This window comes from Falco punctatus (genome assembly GCF_963210335.1).
Source record: "Falco punctatus genome assembly, chromosome: 3".
NCBI lineage: Eukaryota > Metazoa > Chordata > Aves > Falconiformes > Falconidae > Falco > Falco punctatus.
Window position 1 is genome coordinate 120,866,826 of NC_137582.1, and position 19,463 is coordinate 120,886,288.

The 19,463-nt window shown below is 50.7% G+C and overlaps 1 protein-coding gene across 2 annotated transcripts in view; it reads right to left on the minus strand.

Annotated features, from left to right (window-relative positions):
• Positions 1-18,382, minus strand: part of EDN2 (endothelin 2) — a 42,052-nt gene extending 23,670 nt beyond the window's left edge. For both annotated transcript variants that reach the window (XM_080381259.1, XM_080381258.1), the window contains exon 1: positions 1-18,382. This exon is cut by the window's left edge and continues 18,171 nt beyond it. The gene's annotated coding sequence lies outside the window, so the exon portion shown is untranslated.
• Between the last annotated feature and the right edge of the window lie 1,081 nt (positions 18,383-19,463).

Below are 19,463 nucleotides of genomic sequence, written 5' to 3' on the forward strand. Positions count from 1 at the left end.
ATTGAAAGCCACACCACAGATGCTAACAAGATTTAACATAGGGGAAATCATAGCTCATCTGTTTACTGCTGCAACCTTTCTGCAGGATCCATGTGTCTGAGGGGCAGTGGTGGATCTATCCTTCACACAGCTGCGAAGGAGGGCAGGCTCGGTACCCTTATTGCACGGCTGAGGAGCAAAGGCGTAACAGGTAACGGTCCGGGCCCACACAAATAGGCACCAAACTCCTACTGAAGCACACACTTTCCCACTGAAACCACCAGGCAGCTCAGGATGAAAACCAGAACACCGCGTGTCCTGCAGCTTGCCCATGTCCAAGTAGTGATGGGATCTTTATGAGAGGTGCCTGGTTGTCCACCAACAGTCCAGTGGGGAAAGAGGTCCCTTCTTCCTCTGAAGTCCAGTTGGAGAATGTTTGGGCTAACAGCCCTGTATAAAGAGCACTTCCCCAGGAAGGTGCCTTCTCTGCCTCAGCAGGCAATGCTTCCCCAGCGGAGGGGGCTTTCCCATTCACACTCACCCTGGTGCTGCTGAGCTGCTGGGAACTCAGTGGAAAGGGCTGGGGAAGGAGGAGAGGGCTCCGGCCGCCCCGTGATTACAGCACTCCTCAGCACAGGGTCAGAGCTGGATCCAATCCCAGCTCCAGAGGACGTATTTGTTTATTTTGTTTATTTTTATTTCATGCAAAAGGGAAAAAACAAGCAGGCAGGAGGCCTGCAACAGCAGGGCCGTTACCCCTGAGAGATGATGATATACGAGGTGGCCAGCACCCACCCTGCTGCCCACCATCTTCAAACAGGAGAAAGGCTGGTTCCCAACTGATGAAGACAACTTCCATTTCCAGTAGCATCCTTATATTCTCAGTGGGGAGGTGGATGCATCTGGAATCATTTAGGCAATGGGCTGTCCACAAAGAAAGGAACAGCAAAACTAGGCTGCTTGGCTCATTTTCTGCAGATTTTCCAAGACAATGGCCTCTCCTCCTCCAACACGGTTATTCTAGGCCACCTATCTCTCCTGACCATCCCTGAGGCAAGGCATGGAAGATTTCCAGCAGGTAGCGCTTGAATTAGACACCTCAATTAGGCAAACTGCGTACAGCCTCAGGTAACTTTACAGTTCAGGTCCTGCGTGACTTGTCCAAAATCGCCAGGACATGTGTGTCCAGCACTGATCACAGCTCTGATATTAATTGCCTTCCTATTAGGCGCAGGACCAGACGACATCTCACATTTGCCTCCTTATTGCCTTGCAAGGCAGCGGCTGCAGCAGTGCTGTCAGCGTGGACTTGTTTTTATGCCAACAGGTTTAATCCCAGCCTTGTTCTTAAGAATCAAAAATTATTCACATCTGCCTGCTGCTCTGTAATCAGGGCATCTCTGCTTGGTCAGCCTGTCACCCTGCAGCGCACCTCAGGGCTCTCCCAGGCCAGTCATACATCTTCAGCTGAGCTTCCCTGCCCCAGTCAAGGCCATGGCAAAGGGCCTGGAAAACCGCATTGGCAGAGAGCTGCCAAACCTTTGGTGTACCCGACATAGTACCCAGCCCGAGCCTTGCACTGGCCCTTCCAGAAGGCCCATGGAGGACAGTGTTTGCCTAAAACCCAGGTGGGGCTATTAATTCTTGTGTCTCAAACATTCCTTGGCTACCAATCAACTGCAGAAGGCTATTATAACATACAATACTTATTTATACAGCAATTAAAATACTGTGGTGCGGGAAATGTCCAGATGCTTGAAACACATCCCCTTTTCTGACATCTGAGAAACTTTTCAGCATTTAGTTAATGTGCAGCATGTTGCTGGGGTTAGCTCAGTGCTGGTCACCTTCACCGAGGAGCCTGTGAAGTCTGACCAACAAAGGGAGCTCCAAAATCAAAGGTAGATTATCTTCTCCCATGCTGGCTTCTAGCTGAACCAGAGGATTTGGGGGTCTTGATAATGGGTGGAGGGGTGGGGAGGCCAGATGCTGATTTTAGCAACACGAGCAAGGCCTTGGTGCAGCAGTTCACCTGGAGGTAACCACACCGTGAGCCTGGCCCTCGACGTGCATGACAGAGGGTAGCGGAGGCTGCAGTGGAGGCTGTGGCTGAGCATGACTGACTCAGATGGCAGCAGGTTGGCAGTCCTTCAAAGAGGCTTGCTTTGTCTTCTTTGTGGGAGGTGTAAATGAATTGAATGGAGACACTGAAGGCTTTCCCGTGCCAGTTATTAGCAATCTCACTTCTATATATAGCTTCTGCCTAACTTACTCCGGGTGAGCAAGCAGAGTGGCATGTGAGTTATCGCTCTTGTCACGTTCGCCTCTCTTGATTACACACATTTTGTTTGCTTGCTCTATCATGGTGATGTAAGGCAGGCTTAAAGAGGCTGCAATGCCGCATGGCTTCAACACGCCAGAGCTACAGGCTCCAGTTAGGAGCTTCCTGAAGCGTTGGCACCCCACGGTATCATAGCCTCAGGACTGGGAGCAGAGCTGCAGGCAATGCTCCACGGAAAGTCGGGCACTTCCCGAGCTGTTTCCCGATCTGTCTGGCACAGCAGTGGCTCATGTGCAGGAAGAGAAGCAGTGAGAGACTCCCGAAACTGCACTGGAGGAAAGCAGTGAAACTTCTTCTTGTGCCCCCTGTCAAGCAAAAGCCAATTAATTAGAGATTTTTCAGAAGTTTCATTAATTTTCCTGTTCTTTTTCATTTCTCCCCATTCTGGGCTGGGACCAGAATCAACATGTCAAAGGCTGTTCAAGTGGCACCATTGAGCTCACCAGGTCCCAGATGACTCAGGGAAGACTGGAGAAAAATACTTTGTGCATAGAACCTGCTTATACTAACCCAGTATAAACAGCCCCCCTTCGTACAGATCAGCAGAATCTATATTCCCTCCAAGCTGCTTCACTCCCTCAGCCCAGCAGCCCTCAGATGAAGGTGTTTCTTCCTGCACTTTTTGAGGGGCAGCAAGTGGAGCAGCAGTTGGAGCTTCATCCCAGCAAGCAGGGATGAGTCACGTTAATTAGAGACAGTGAATCCAGCCCAGTGCCCCACTCCCTCATCCCCGCCTCAATTCGGAGAGACTACCAGGCAGCCTGAGGGCTGATCCTTCTCTGGGTCCCTTGTGCCAGTGCAAAATGGCTGCAAAGCCTTCCTGTGCTGAGTTTAGCGTACCAGGTCCCTGTTGCACACACACTTTGCACTCACAGCATCCCAAGGATGCCGGTGTAAAAAGGCCAGAGATGTTAATTAGTAACCTCTGGTGATTTTGCCTCTGTAGGTCTGGGAGCAGCTATGCCCAACCAGTTGCCCCAGAGCTGAAGGAAGGTTGTGTGTCACCCCTCACATGTAGGCAAAGCCAGCGGCGTCCCTGCTGTGACTGCTCTCCACAGATCCTGTCTGGATGCTCTAATGTCTACATGGTCTCCCCAGGGGAGCAGATGCTGGCAGCTGGTACCAAGCAGGGCCTCTCCACCATGTTTCCATTGAAGCCCTAGTGCTGCCTGTTGAGTGTGCCAGCAATTCACAACACTAGCAGGCCCCTGGGGCAAGATTTCGCGCACGTGGGCCAACACTGAGCCCCTTGGAGTGCTGAGGGGTGTGTGTGTGTTGGCAGAATCAATTAAAATTCTTGGATCACCACCAACAGCTTTGTCTCTGTTTGGGCCAAATTCCCAAAGGGGCCCCTTTGCTGCTTCCATGTTGGCTGTGGCCAAGGTCTCTTGAGAACAGACTGGTCCAAGTTGGAATATGTTTTAGATAAACAGTGTGTCAGGTTATGGCATGTGCCCAACAGCCTGAGCCAGCCTCAAATGCAAACCCCACCCACGAGCCCAGCTCTCCCAGAAAGAGGACGGTGGACTGTGATGATGTCTGTGGGCCCACCATGGATGGAGTACACCACAAAGTCCTTAATCCCAAAAGTAACCTCAGCACCCAAGGTATTTTTCTTGTGATTGTGGCTTCCCACTGACCAGTTGCACCTGGGTGTAATTTTACTAACAGGCAGGAAATTTCTGTTGAGGACCTAAGGCAGTGCTGGCCAGTCCCAAAGAAGTGGCGGTGATGGCTTGCTGGTGACTCACATCTGTCGTATGTGGCTGCGCTCCCCTATCTGCACAGGTCCATGGTATCGTTATCATCAGCCTCATTGAGAAGGGGAACTCACTTGGAATAAATTAAACAACTGCTCTTTTCTTCCCCTGCAAGAGAAACATGAGCAGGAATTGCCTGATTGGAGCGACAGGCTGCTCCAGTGAATAAACACAGAGCCTTTTAACAGCGAGGCTCCTCCGGGCACTGGGACTATCTGAGGGTGAATTACAGCAAACAAGAGAGACCACTAGCAGCCAAAAGTGCGGAGGCAAAAGCCAGAGCCAAGCTAAATGTTTCCAAGCCCAATGATCCCACTTGGGAATGCAAACCTCCAACCAGGTTTGAGATTCAGTGAAGCTTTTCTTTGCCTTTCTCTCTCCCTTGCATCGGGCTGTCCTGGGTAGGAGGAAGAACAGAGAAATGCCACCGAGGAGACAACTCATGTTGACCTGGATTAACCCTCCAAAGCACTACCCAGCCACATCATGGGCAGGCCCTGCTGCCACACAGCCGTACCTTAGGTCCGATGTGGCAGGCAGGCATTCCGGGCTGCGGCCATGGGGCAGATGTAGGCTGTATCAGGTATCCTGATAATGAGTGTGCAAATAAAGCTAGGGAGATAGCCAGGTATCTATCATTTTACATTATCGGCTTCTCAGGGCTCTGCTCAGCTCTTCCTCACACAACTCATTTGTGGGTGGTGATTTGAGTAAGTAATGAGTAAAATATGACTAATGCTATCTAGGACTGACACTCGGATAGAGATTCGCTGTACCCACAAAAGGCAGCAGACATAACGCCACTCTGGCAGACCCACCTTTATCATTTCATTTTACAAGAAAGTATAAATTTAGGGTCAATTTTTGACAATAGATTTTAATAAACTGATTATTTTTTTCTGACTTTTAAGACTTCAGTTGATCAGACTCTAAGCGCAAAGAGAGAGTGGATGGGGAAGCACCTTTTCTGCCAGCTCGTACCTCTTTCAACAGCCAGAATATATCAGCCATCCACCATACTTGTAGAGTAGGAAGAATAATTCAGTCTAGCAGTTATTCTGCTACATATATTTAAAATATCAGAAACAATACTTTATACATACATATGCATGTGTGTGTGTCTGTGGGTGTCCTGGTTTCAGCTGGGATAGAGTTAATTTTCTTCCTAGTAGCTGGTACAGAGCTGTGTTTTGGATCTAGTATGAGGATGATGTTGATAGCAGTGATGGTTTTAGTTGTTGCTAAAGTAGTGTTTATACTAGTCAAGGACTTTTCAGTTTCTCAGGCCCTGCCAGCAGGATGGATGGGGGGGTCACAAGGAGCCAGGAGGGAACAAAGCCAGGAAAGCTGACCCGAACTGCCCAAAGGGATATTCCATACCATATGACATCATGCTTGGTGTGTAAACTGCGGGGGATCGCTGCTTGGGGACTGGTTGGGCATCAGTCAGCGAGTGGTGAGCAGTTGTACTGTGCATCACTTGGATTTTTGTTAGACTTTTTCCCTCCCCCCTTGAACTTTATTTCTCTTTTGCTTTTTGTTATCTCCCTTTTCATTACAATTATTGTTGTTATTAGTAGTAGTAGCAGTAGTAGTATTAGTATTACATTTTACTTTATTTCAAGTATTACACTGTTCTTATCCCAGCCCACAGGTCATACTTTTTTTCTGATTCTCCTCCCCATTCCACTTGCAGGGGGGTGGGGGTGGCGGGGAGCCAGTGGCTCTGTGGTACTTAATTGTCACCTGGGGTTAAACCACAACCATATGTGTGTATACATATATTTAAAAATATGTACATACGGTGCTTAAACCACAGTGTCCTACTTTCTATTTAATGCATAAGCATACTGTAGCTACAATGGCATTGCCTCCCACCCACCCTTATCTTACCACAGAAATAAATGTTTGTCAAACTTGAGGATTTTTCAGCAAATTAAGCCTCTCCCCACTGCTCTATGACATTCTGTTTCAAGAAAATATTACATTACCTTCCTAGTACAGGTGACCTGATTAGGTGGTCACCCTGATGCAGAGAGCATCACCGATCACTGGTCTGGGGGCTGAGCCTTGGAAGGTGCATCGCCCATGCCACTTCAGCATTTCTTTGAAGGAGCATCCTCCAGTTTCTCTGTACCAGCCCACACAGAACAGCAGAGTCCACAGCTGGCAGATTCAGGCGTTGGTGTTGGACCAGCTGCTGGGTGAAAAGGGCTGGGAGTATGCATATGGTCAAGGGAGAGATGGAGGGGCCCAGGTAAATCCTGATCATAGCTTACATGGCCTCCAGAGGGCCAAGCCTCCTGCAGCCTTAAAACCAGCTCCAATTCCGTTATCCTTGGTCTCCCCTTATCTCTATTGTTGGTCTCCCCCTTCCAGACTCGTGATTTCCAAATAGGTCCTCTCAATGCAGCCCAGCATCTCCCATGACTTATGGGGACCTTCAAGGACACAATTAGGCTATAAAAGCACTTGAGAGTTTTTCACAGTGACCCTTCCAATGACTCCAGTGTGGAATAAGCATGAGGATGAGGCTTGCTCTGGTGCAAGGCTCTTGGTCTTGAAGGAGAGACAGGCAGAGCAGAGCACAGACATGCTGCAAGGAGCCAAATTGTCCCCTGCATTTCATGTGGAGTGCCACCAGCATGGAGAAACACACATCTGTCCCTCGGAGGAACCCACATATGTGCCTTGGGCAGGCACCCACACATACCTGTGCTTGCAGTGACATACTTTGCATTTTCAAAGAAATGCAAATGGACTCTTAAACAAGTGCAAGCACACACTCTCTTGCTCCCTCTCCGTCACACGTAATCACATCCACAGAGATGCACGTATATATATGCACTAGTAGGTTTAGAGAAGATGTAGTCATTTCTGTAGGGTCTCTCACAAAAGGATCTAGACCTTACAGTACTTATCCACCCTGTAGTACCACTGACTTACAGGGCTCTTTAAATACAAGTGAAAACATGCAATATTTTCCTTGTGGAGCTTCCACTCTAAATCAAGATTGATAACATGCCAAAAAAAAGCAGACATTATGCAAGGAAGGGAGAAGCAAAAACACAACTGGAAAGGAGCTTCTGGGAGAGTGTGCGATAGGGAAAATTTGCATTAATTAGTTTGTTTTCTCCTCTCGGACACGCATCCTATGTACAGTGCTGTATTTTTTAAGGAAACACAGCTTTTTTAAGGAAATATCGATGATAAAATAAAAACCCACTAGATGGCACTCTGTGGACACGCATAATTCACTGTCTAAGTGAGGCAGAGCCCCGTGCCCAGCTGAGCTGGCAGCAGAGCTGGGGCCCGACCCTGGTGCGGGTGATGCAGCGCGGGGAGCTGGTGCCCTACCAACACTGTCAGCACCCGTGCCCCGTGCCAGGGCCCTGCTTCTGCCCCGAGCCGGGCACCCCAGCCCGTTCATCTCCCTGTTGATCCCCGGGGGGTTCTGCTTCTCCTTATGTAGGTAAGGGGGCTGCAATCTGTGTTTCAGGGGTGGGAAATGGAGCCCCAAGGCAAGGTAGTGGTTTGCTGAAGTGAAGGAGGGAGTGTGTCTGGGAGAGAAGCCCTGAAACCACGACTTCTGCCCCGCTGCTCTAGCTTGGGAGGCTTCAGTTTTCCAGGAAGGATGGCACCACAGCCATCTCCCTTGTAGCATAACCGGCACCAAACAGCCTGGTGTTAGGGCAACGGAAAACTTGGTTTGACCCTTTTATCAATAGCTCATGCCAGGGAGTTGTCCTTCGATGTGGCTGTAGGACAGAGACAGTGGGAAGGGGCATCTTCCTCCTCCTGCTCCCCTTGCCCAGCGGCTCCAGCCTGCCCTCCAGCCGAGGTGACAAGTGGGGTGCTTGTCCAGAGGAAGACCAAGCTGGGGACAGCTGGGGGTCGCTGCTGGGCTACAGGGAGCTGGAAAGGGTCCTGTTTTGCTTGGAGGAATATAATTCTCAGAGGAGAGGGTCTGGGTGCTTCCCAACTCCATGGCATGGTGGATGAGGGCAGCTGGGAGAAACAGACCCCACCAGGGAAACTCGCTGCGCACTGTGAAGATGTGACTTGGGCTAGAGGAACACCTAGCAAACCCCAAGACCCAATCCTTTCTTCCATCGGGCCTCAAACCCTTTTCTTCTCTGCGTGCCATGCTCAGGGATGCCTGTGGGAACAGCTGAGCCCATAAGGGTCTTTTTTTTCTCCAGGGTGATGCTCTTCATCAGAGGCCCTGCTCCCAGCCCCACGGCTGAGGCACAGGGAGATCGCCAGCCCCGCTCCCAGTGCCACCCCCATGGGGGCGAATGGTGAGTCTGGCTCCTTCCCAAGCATCATGAGCACAAAATGCTCACTTGACCGAATGGCTGCTTGGCAGCAGGTCTGCAGCTCTCACGGCCTGACTGACAGCTTCCTGAGGCAATTTAATTAAAGAGACAAGAGTGCTCAAGAAAAGCCATTAATTTCTCTTAAAAAGAAATCTTTGCCGAACATACCTGCCTGATGGAGGGCTGCTAGGAGTGGGGCTGCGCTCCAGCAGTAATTGGCATGAGCACCCACACCCGTGCTAATCCAATCTTTTCATGTTTCATTCCTGCAAGCTCATTTTAATACCATCTGTCAGCAATCCGATCCCCTCTTATCACCACTGTAAGACCATCCAGCCATTAGACAGGCAGCGATGACGGGGCCGGAGGGTACACGCAGCCACCTCTGTGCAGACTGCAAACCCTACCGAGCCATCGAGGAATCGTCATGTCTGTGATGGCAGCAACCAGCCCCAGGAAACACTGGCCTTTGAGATGAGAACAGCTTCCACTCCATCACTACTGCTCTGCAGAAACAAGGGCAAATATTTCCATTACTGCAAGGGGTGGACGGACATTGGTGGCACTGGGGATGGCCATGACTGGTTTGATTTTAGCTGTTCTGTGTTCAGGGCTGGTGGGAAAATAGAATTTATTGTCAAGGTGGTGGTGCTCAAGGGTTGGCTGAAGGTGAGAGCAGGGATGCTGATGGGCCGGGTACCTCACAGAGTTTGGGGCTGAGGGTCCAAGGGCCATAAAGGGTGACTGTGGTGGGCTGTGACCATCTTTAGACAAGAAAGGAGCAGAATGAGGAGAATGAAGGAAGCCTGTGACAGGGACCAGATCTAGGTAGGTCCCAACTTGGGAAACCCAAGTAGAGATTCCTTTTGCCCGAGTGTCACGGCAGACTGGGGATGTGGCACATCATCACAGGAAGCCACAAGCTGTGTCTGGAGTGACTCAAACCTGGCCACCAAGATCCTGCTGCCTCTCAATGGATAGTTCGTGGGGAATCAACTGGGACGTTCAGCCTGTCTTCTGTCGATGGCCACTGAAACCACCTCCACAGCTACCAGTCCAGCAGGTTTGAGGCAGGCACAACCACAGCCAAGAGCCAAATAAAAGCAAAAGGACTGGCTATGGGAGCAGCAGCCCAAACTGCAAAGATCCCAGGAATGAGCCATGGGTACCCAGACAGAGCCATGGATGGCCTCACAGGCAGCACACAGGTGATCTCCCCTAGAAAGGCTGCCCAGGCCTGGTTAAATAGCCACTAATACCTCCATCATCTGCAGTATCCTCCTTGCACCCGGCTTAAACAGTACCCTCACTGCTTCTGTGGCTTGATCCTCTTGTGCTGCCCTGCCCTGTCATCGCAGAGCTGTGCATCCCACCGTGCACAGCAAAGGCTGCTGAACCTGCAGCCCCCTTTACTCACCTCCCAGCCCACTGCTGCCAGGGAGCAATACAGGTGGATGTCTCCAGTGCAGACACATGGTGACAATGTCCATCATGGGGCAGGAGAGCGGGCAGGTGGTGCTGGTCCCTTTGGTGAGGCAGGGTGCTGGCACCAAAGGGTTTGCAGTGATGCAGCTGGCAAAGCTGTGTGCACCTTGACCCAGAGTTAAACCAGGTGCATATTTATCTGTTCATGCACGCAGAGCTGTCACATGTAGCTCCTTGCGGACACAGATCAGCCTGGGTCTCTGCAGTCAAATGTTCACCCCAAACAGCTCTGGCTGGGTGCACACCCCGAAACAGTTACACTGGCAGGTGCTCTGCAGATAACACTCCTCTGCACCCCACTGCACGGTGGCAGAGGGTGGGGAACTGTTGATAGTGAGAAAAGGGAGCCCATCAGCTATTTCCCTTCCCCTTCACCCCCAGCCCAGCCCGGCTGCATGCCTTCACTGCCAGCACTCCCAAGAGGCACATGCACAGAGCTGGAGCTGTTCAGCTGTGGGATCTGGTACTTTGCTCCACAGTTTTGCCATCCACAGGTGAAAAGCAGAGGTTCAAAGAAAGAATCAGCTCTGTGCCCATTCCAATTCCAGCTGCAGGGCAGGGGTTAGGTAGGTCTTTCTTAGGATGTGCTGGACTTACAGAGTGATCAGATTTGTGAAGCCTGATCTCGTCGCTGTGCCTACAGCCCCAGCGAGGAGCACAGCCCCGCACCATTGTGGTTCTTCACCCTCCCACTGTGCTCATGACTTTCAGACGGAACGCATTAGTTCCAGGTGTCTCTGGCTCAAGCACACCTTGAGGCTGGTGTGGTGAGAACATAACCAGACCTGCAGCGTGCACCACTTGGCTGAGCATGGGCTGAGCCTCGTCCTCCCCAGCCTGTGCTCTTTTTCCCCAAGCAGACACAGCACCAGCAGCCCAGCCCTGTACACCTCTCCATGCCAATGCAGATCATCTGTGCCTCTCCCCTTCCTCTCTCAGCAGCGGAGGCTGTGATTGAAGCATCTGTCTGCCTCTAGAGTCCCAGGTATGACCCCCTTGCTGTGCCCCAGGACCGGCAATGGCTTGCACTGCTCCCTAGCTTAGCCCAGCCCCGTGGCCTGGAGCCCAGGCAGGTCCCTGCCTAACCACCTCTAAAATCAAGGTCTGGCGGCAGGTTTTGCTGGCTTCAATTATCAGCAGCCCAAAATGGGAAATGCAGCCCCTTCTCATTGTGCACCACAGTCAGGAAAACCGAGCTGCACTTTTGCCTTGGATGCTCTCAGAGCTGTCTTTTGGGAATAGCTCATGGGCCAGGAATGTGGCTTTGGAGCACGAGCTAGGATCACTGCTATTTTCCCACTTAAAAACAGAGGAAAATAGATCAAATTAATTAGCAGCAGGGGAACCTGCTGCAGGTTTATTAGGATTTTCCCCTTCTGCAGAACTGCCTGATTAACGGGCAGGCTACAAAACACCATAATGCTTTCAACATTGCACATTTGCAAAAAGCACGGCCAGTGCCTGAAGGATGAATAAGTTGGGGGGTGGGGGGAGGCAGGGGAGAATGGTGTAAGTGCAGAAAAGGAGGATGTGAGTTTGCCTAAAGAGATGATGAATCCTAAGCAGCATCCCTTGTTCTGCCAGTGGCTAACAGTAAGATCTTAGCACAGTCACATCTCTGGCTCAGTTCTTTATCTGTAAAATGACCTAACCTCTGAGCTAGTTTAGGCTGTAATAAAAAGGCTAGCGGCTGGTGCGAACGCTCACTGGTATCACAGCAACAGCGGGAGCATTTCAGAGCAAGCTCGGTTTAGCCACAGCCTCTGGGGTTCTGGGGAACAGCTCTTTAATGTCTGCAAAAATGCTTTGAAATCCAGGGATGAGAAATGTGGAAGGGGAAGGATGGTGGTTATTACAAACACGGCAGATTGTGCTTCGAGCATATCTGAATGCAACAGCTCAGAGAAATCACGCCTGAAGAATATCTCGGTGAGACAGCTCAGCTCAGATTTCTCCCAACTGATACAGCTGAGAAATATCCAAGGAGACCCGTGGAGCTGCATGACCTAAAGGATGCTTCAGGTGGGATGAAGCTAGCAGAAAAGCAAATGGGCAGTTCTTGATGATCCAGCAGTGCAGAAGCTGTCAGCACAGCACAAGGGCAGAAAGACCTCTCATTTATCCTGCTTGTTGGGCCGATGGAGGTTAAGAACCATAATGTGCTTTGGGATCCCTCCCTCACACACAGAGCTATCCACATGTCCCTGGAAGGAGTCTGGAAACTTCCATCCTCGATCATCCCCCAACGAAACATCCTCCAGACCTCTATAAGTAACCCTCTAGGACTTATGACTCGGCCTTGCTGGAAGGCAGAGTGGGGTATAATTTTAACCCACAGGAAGAAATTACGTTAAGACAGGCTCATTGCTCCTTCTTGCACATCCCTGGATGGGGAGGAGACCCCAGAAATGAGCCCCACTGCCTAAAGGAGGTGTGCTTTGCCCTCCGCAGGTGCCCTTTGGCTCGATGCAGGGGAGCAGCCCATCTCTGCTGCATAGTCAGCCACGCTTAATGCCTCTGCAGGACACAAATCCACAGCAGAAGAGCCAGCGCTGCCATTCTTCCATTTCAGCAGCTGCTGGCACATTTTGGAGATGGAGGCTGCCTGACGATGCACAACACTCCAGATCTCTTACTTGCCAATGGCATAAGGGGCTTAAAATGTTATAATGGGACCTCTGGTGTCCACCAAAGCAGTTCATAGGAGAGATTGTAGGATTTTACAGTTTCTCCTCCTTCCTGAAGCATTACCCCTGGGTTATTGCACTTATTAAATTAGGAGCTGTAAAGCAACTGGGTAAATAATAAATTGCTAGAAGGAAATAAAAAAAATGCCACCCATTTCAGTTATTAGTCTAGATGAGTGAATTAGGTGTTGAAATGGCAGCTTTGAAGTTTGACCCATTAAATCACACACCAATTCAGTGCTTATTAGGTCTCCAGTCAGATATATAAAAGCACTGTGAGGATAGGTTTGCTGTTAGCAATAGCCATTACTTTTTCTGCTGTGAGAAGCCTGTGAGTCTCACACTGTTTTCTGGGTTGTGAGGGAAGAATTTAAAGTACCAGCCTCTGGTGCCACATGAGAGTTTGGGAATTGTGGGGTTTGTTTCTGAAGAGGGAGTTCAGAAAGCGGGTGATAACTACACAAACATTCACGAAGAGGCAGGAAGGCATAGAAAACAAGCTGGGAGGAGAATTTCTGGCCTATCTGTCTGTCCCAGAGGACGATCAGCCATGATGTCCACATGCCATCAGCCAGCGCTGCAGTGTCTACCACAAGAAGTTGAGCTCTTCCACTCAGCAACGTGGATCCACAGTTTGGAGGCTTTCCCCTATACCTTGATCCATCTGTCCTGGGTATCCTCCTCCTCATGCATCTCTTACGTACCTTCCCCATAACCCTTATCCCCTTTTCTCCCCACTCTCACCTGCCAGATGGCACTGTCTGAGTGATGGGCCAGCAGCTGGGATGCTCACATGCCATCAGCCACCAGCTGGGCAATACATGCCCCAGAACAGAACTATGGAGCTTGTCAGAAAATATGAAAAGACCTTCCTTGAGTACAGCACTCCTTAAAACACTACCTGATTTTTATGTAGCTTGCCTCCTTAAATAAATTTGCAACCTGGTAGGTAGTAAAGATCTTAAAATTGGAGATTCCCTCTGCAGGGGATTAGTGTTCAGACATGGCACTGTTGGCTCTGTGTATTGAAAAGTCCCAAGTGAAGTCTTCAATGTTATGAGGTTAAAAGAATAATACATTTTGAATTCTTCATATTTGCTTTATGTTAGGAAATACAGTCATGTTTTTTTTCACAGCCACAACACTCAGAAATCTATTTTTAAAGTGAAAATTTGGATTCTCAGTTAATAACCTGATTCCAGGAGCAAAAAGCTGTAAGTGAAGTACATTGCAGGACTGAACAATCCCAGGCTAGCGATGGCATGCGTGTGCCTGGGAATTCCCAGTGCTCACATATTTATAGGACCAAAGGTTTAACCAAATGTTCAAAGCACAACCCAATCCTCTCTTTGGGAGCCTAGTATTCCATCTCCTAACCCAAATATTTCAGCTGGAACGTTGCATTTCTTTAGGACTGAAGCAAGCAGGCATATCTGTGGCCTGAGCTGCCTTTCAGCTTGCAGCTGAAACAGAGGAAGACCTGAGATAAACAACACTTTGAATATGCTCTCACCCACTGCCGCCTCTTGCTGAAACCCTGTCCTCTCTGTAGTTGATCTGTAATCAAGGAAGAATAAAGCTGATTCATGTCTCAGGGACATTTGGGGGGGGGGGGGGGGGGGGGTTGGTTTTTTTAGGTTTAAAGTGTTTTTTGGTTACCTAGTTAAAGGTGTGCCATAAGGGCAAGTTACTGGTGTCATCGCAACACTGTGGCTTGGGAGAGGGCAGCGGCAGCAGGATGTGGTGGGCTCACAGTCCCCCAGGCTCCCAAGCACAGGGGTGCAGAAGCAATGTCTGGCTGGTGTTGCCTCCAGCGTAGCTTCTGAGCACCTGGAAGGCTTTAACCCATTGCCCACACAGAGATGTACATGTTGGCATCATAGGATAATCCAGTTTGGAAGCGAATTGAGAGCAGGGTCAGCTAGGAGGTCAGACCAGGTTACACCAGCCTTTATGTTGTCTGGTCTTGAAAATTTACTTTATGCTCACTTTAAAAAAGTCAGGGCCACATTCCTAAGGGATGTGATGAGGTGTCACAGGAAGGCAATGGCAGAGTCATGAATTTTGCATGGGTGTTAATCCCTCTTGGCAGGCACACAGGAGGCACAGTTCCAAGTTTTCTTCCATAACCCAGAGGATACAGTTGTTTGCATCTTTCTAACAATGGAAGCCAAGGTTTTCACTTAATCTTCTAGGTCCAGGAGCTGTGGTTTTTACAAAGAACTGCACAGTATGAGACATCTGATTAAAATGAAAAGCACAAGCTGACACTATGGACTTACCCTGACAGCTTCCTGCATTATGCCGACCCCCTTTTGGGCAGGAGAGGCTGTGAGGGGGCACTGGTGACTCCAACAGGACACAGAGTTTGTTATTAGGTGATTTTATTTGTCTTGCTAACTGTCCAAGAAATGTCTGTAAGGAGAATGAAGTCATGCTTCACCTGCCAGTGCTCCCCGTGAGTGATCTGCTGCAGTAATCAGTAGTCTGTCACATCAGGCAGTATTTCCCCCGGTTTTGCCCACTGCACAGGTCCCATTAGCCACGCACATGCTGGCAGGGTTTAGGCTGCTGGCATGTAGCGTTGCAGGCACGCTCAGACCCTTCTTGTGCACAGTGGTGTCATGAACCATGGGAGGAGGCATAAAGCCCTACCTCTCATGGTGCTCCATGCTGGCTGCATCCCTGCACCCCTGTCCTCCATCCCTGCACCATGCATGCTAACCCCGTGCTTCTGCCTGAGCCCTGGCTGGTTCAGACCTTCTTTGCTGCCATCCTTTTTCCTTCCCTTCCTCCCCTGTTCTGCTCTGCACACAGCAGCCTCCTCTTGTTGTCATAACAACAAGCATCAGCCCGTGGCGGCCATGCCAGCTCTTCCAGCAAAACCACCTCCCGGCAGAAAGCCCCGGCTCCCAGCCCCAAGCCGTCTGGCCGCGGTGGGGAAGAGGCTGAGCTCACCCGCGGGCAGGGGGCTGGGGGGCTGCTTCCCCCCACCCACACATGTTGCCACGAGCTGTCCCTGGCCATGCAGCAGCCCCTCTCCCTCTGTGCCTGCCCTGTCCTCCCTCCAGCTGCCCACACAGCCAGGCAATGTGGGGCAGATGCAGGAAGGGCCGTGTCCTTCCCCAGCAATCCCTCCTCTCCATCTCTCGCCGGAGCCCCGATATCCCCAGAGCCTCTCAGCCCTGGGGTCTCCTCTCCTTCCTGTATGACACAACTCCAACATGTCACACCCTGAGGCACTGGCAGGATCAAAGCCGACCAGGGCAGATGAAATGGCCCCACGGGCTCCCTGTGGCTTAGGACATGCTTCTCTGAGGGGTGCTAGGAGCACAGGCACAGCCAGAGCTGCTCCTGAAGACATCAGGGGCACTGGGCAATAGTCCTGTGCTCCAGAAAACCCATCAAATCCAAAGCCTCAAAGGCATTTCTCCTTCTGGAAGCCCATGGCCAGCGACAGATCAAAGCCACTCAATGGCAGACGTTTGGAGTGAGGGGCTGCTGCTACACCCAGATGTCTGTCAGAAACAGAGCTCCAGGATGAAGCAACGAAGACCCAAGGTTTACCTACTCCTTCACCATTCCTCACAAGCTTTGTGTGAGCTCCGTTCAACCCAGACCTTCTGTGCCAGGGCCGAAGACCAACACCCTCCTCAGTGGTTCTCAGCTCTTTCCCAGCTCTTTTCCAGCAAGCTCTGCCAGCTCCACCCCTCAGGGCAGCACTAGCAGCCCTTTGCACTGATGCTGGTGCGGAAAAGCAAAACCAGTAAACAACCAGAAACTTGCTGGCAGGGCTGGATCTTGGTGTGGACAGTCGCCCCTGCCCACCTCCACCCTTGTCTGGGCTTCAGTCCTGCTGCATCCCCCTGGAGACATTACTTCATCCCTGTCCCCAGTCCTTCCCCCTCCGTTATTCCTCCCACGCCAGCAGCTCCCTTTGCCACAGCTTGGTGCAAGACTGCAGAGTGATTGAAAGCAGGTAAACTAATTTTATTTTGCTAAAGCCATCCAGCTCATTCTCCACACAAGATCACCAGCTCTTCCCAGTAGTGATACTGGGATACACCTTCCAGCACAGTGCAGCTGAACCCCATCCCTTGGCTCGGTAATCTGGCTCCTTCTTCAGCCAAGAGCCCTGTGAGAGGTCAAGGAGTACAGATTTCTGAAGGTGCTTTTATGCCTGCAATGCACATAAAGGCCTGGTTATAACAAGGATTAATCTTTGCAGGTTCTCAAATCAAGCTCCCGAGCTGCTGGGAGGCTGAGGCTGAACCTGGGGAGAAGTAAAGACCATTTCGCCCTGGGACTCAGGTATTTCAGAAGAGCAGCAGAAATTTCAGCCTCCCAGAGAGATGCAGAGAGATGAACAGAGAGTTCAAACTTCCTACAGCATCATCACAGCCTTCCCTGCTTCACACGGCTATCAGTAACAGCATTTCCCAGGGGTTAACCAGCCTGTAACATCAGCCAAAGGATTCTTAATATTTTGATACTATGTTTGGATTGACAGGGGAGGAAATGTTTGGTCTCTGTGTCTAGAAAACAAAGATTCTCTAGGGGGAAGGAATTTCTTGGGACACCTGATTAATTGGAGCCACTCTGGAGATTCATGTAAACCAAATTGGTTCCAGGTTTGGGAGATTAGCAGGGTTTAGCTGCAGCATTTTCCAGACAGCTCTGGCTGCCTTTAAAGCCTCTCTGTTTTTGAGCATTGGAGAAACTATTTTTTTAAAAAGGAAAAATCATTCCTCCATTCAGTGGCTAAAGCACACACTGGAGGGGCTAGCAGCGTATCTGGAACAAATGTCACCATCCCACAGCCTCCAGCCAAGACCTGTTGCCTTCAACCACCATAAAGGAAAATACAAGGTGTTATTCAGGCAGTAAAGGACCCAGCCTTCCCCAAGCCCTGACTCCCACACATCTCCCTAGTCCCACAGAGGCTTTTGGATGCACAGACCAAAATGCTAGATCCACTTCTACTGCACCTAGCAGGCTTTCGGAACAGGGCTATGGCATCTACCACCCAAAGCTTTCTAAGCCTTTTCAACACAGGACCCCCCCTGGGGAGATGTTACCCAGAGCTGTGCATCCTTATGCCTTGCTGTTGCATATGCTTTAACCACTGGAGTTTTCTCATAGCTGCATGAGGCAGCCATGGTTGCTGTCTGTAGTTGGGGAAACTGAGGCACAGAGCAGGGACTTGCTGCCCCAGCTGAGTGCTGGGGACTGGTACACTACTTCCTCCTGAGTGAGCAATGAATAAATTAAAAACCAGTAATTGCTGCAAAGCCAGGCAGATCTAGGAGAGGAGGAAGGCAGAGGTTTGCACCCTGACACCAACACTGCTCCCTCCTCTTCATGCAGAAATGTGGCTTTTGTGAGACTAAATGGAGACCCCTTCCCTCACCTCTCCTACCCAGCACAGCCACTGTGTCAGAAAACACAGTGCCAGAGAAGCCAACTATTCATGCTACAGGCTCTGATACTTGGCCAAGGAGCAGCTGGTTCTGCTGGCTAATGCAGCCCCAGCTGCTTGGTCACAGATAGAAATCAGATGGAGATTTCCTTCCTTGACCCATTTTACAAAGCCTCCCTCCACCAGCCCCCCTGCTTCAGTCTCTGAACTTGTCTGCAAACGTCCATCAAAGGCTGGTCAGACCGCTGGAGGCGATGGGGTGAGGATGAGCAGGTGGGAAGTTGCCCAGAAGGGTTTACTGACCCATAAAGAGAAGTGATGGGCTGAGGGCAGCCTGTTTCACTAGAAGGACAATTAACAGGGGGAAATTACAGGCTTTTTTTTTTTTTTCTTTTCTTTCCCCCGCCCCCTTCCCCCCACCCCCCCCAATGTCATGCTCATTTCACCAGCAGCGCGGCGGTAGAAACAGCCTCAGGCAGGCCTGGCTCCCGAGAAGTGATGCATGCCTGCTGCACCGAGGCTTGCATTAGCTGGAAAGCACGGTTGGAAAGGTTGGGGTTCACAGGGGTGCGGGGGTGCAGGAAGCCCCCGAGCCGCTCCCCGCTGGCAGGGTGAGCAGGCAGAGCAGGACGAGGAGGGCAGCAGATTCCAAAATACCCTTTTTTGGGCTGCTTTACCCCGGCTGGCCCTGTGGCAGGGATGCCCCAGGCAGAGGGGCAGGCAGCACTGCCGCACGATGGCAGGGCAGAGGAGGAGAGGAGGGATGCGGTGGGGAGAAGCGCCCAAGCCTGGCCAGAGGGGGAAGAACCATCTGGAGGGATGGGACAGGAGGGAGTGGGGAAAGCAGTCCTCTTGGCTTTCTGGCAGGGCATGCTGCTTCACCCGGCAGCAGAAAAGCCAGCAAGCCCCCACAGCATTTGCAGCCACGGTGGGATGCTGGGCAGCATCCCAGGCTTTGGGGCATCCAGCAAGGAAAGACACCTCTTAAAAACTCAAACCCAGCGCTGCTTCCTGCAGATGGTCTCAGATCAGTGCACTGAATCCAGCCCAGCCTCTGCAGAGCCCCACCAGAGCAGCACAGTGTGCCTTTGCTTGGCTACCCCTGCACTGCAAGGAGGAAATACTGAAAAAAACCACATTTGTGGCATTTCTATTACAGCAGCACTTTACAGGCACCCGGGGTGCTGGAAGGGGTGACTGCAGCTTAGCGCTGCTTTAGCTGAAGTTGCCTCCGTCATTTTACAACCCAGGTCCCTGACTGTGCTAAATAAAATGAAAATTAAAGACTGCCAGTCATGCAAGTAGTAATATGTTGGGACGTTAAAATTTATTCCAACACACTATTTTTTAAAAAATACGCTCAGACTGAGCAGACAATCTGAGCTGTAGTAAAGGCAATATTATGCTTGTAAAAACTTCTCATTCACAGTACAGATGTCATTTACAATAAGGGTCACAAACATCAAATACTGA